Raw genomic sequence first — 774 nt, 5'->3', positions numbered from 1 at the left:
ATTACAGGGGGGTGGTGGAGGGGCTGCCCTGGACAACAAACGGGGTCGTTTAGTCAACAATGGCTGGTGGTGGTTACCCTGCCCCTTCCGCGGAAGGAAGGGGTCACATGCTTTGGTTTAGCGGCACACACACACAGACACACACACACACGCAAAAAAAAAAAGAAGGTTATCCCCCCTATCACGAACCAGTGACGATCGTTATCGTCTCCGATGATAATAAAGCAAAAAAAGCAAAGCTGGCTCCGTGTTCTGAACAAACACATGACATCATCATCCTCCCGAAAGCCACAGTGAGGCATCGTAAATAAAACATAGCGGCGTAGGGCGCAGTGATTCTGCCGGGGTGACACGATGAACGCTATTGTGTAATTCTACCGATGGGTGATCGGCTCTAGACTCACCAAGTTCAGCACCGTCTCCACGATGTCTCTGTTGCTAACCTCCCCGACTTGGATCAGGCCCACCAACACGGCGAATTTCATTTGGATATTCCTTATCGGGACGGCGGGGTTTATCCCCCCGGCTGGGAGCACCATATTGCCGGCGGAAGACACCATCCTCTCCCCTACGGTCGTGGAGCCGGTGCTGGTGACGACCTGCTGCACCGGACCCGAGGGATGGTGATCTCTAGCCGTGTCCGTCAGCGACGCCGAGCCTGGTGGTGGTGCTGAAACCGGCTTCTCACTCGACATCTCCTCTTGGAAGCGGGAGGAGAGGAGCGGTCGCCGCGGTCCCTCACACCTGCTCTACGGGTCAAAACGTCTGGTGATG

The sequence above is a fragment of the Gadus macrocephalus genome, chromosome 7 (genome assembly GCF_031168955.1).
Source record: "Gadus macrocephalus chromosome 7, ASM3116895v1".
NCBI lineage: Eukaryota > Metazoa > Chordata > Actinopteri > Gadiformes > Gadidae > Gadus > Gadus macrocephalus.
The sequence above is the reverse complement of the archived record's forward strand: the minus strand, read 5'-3'. Positions refer to the sequence as shown.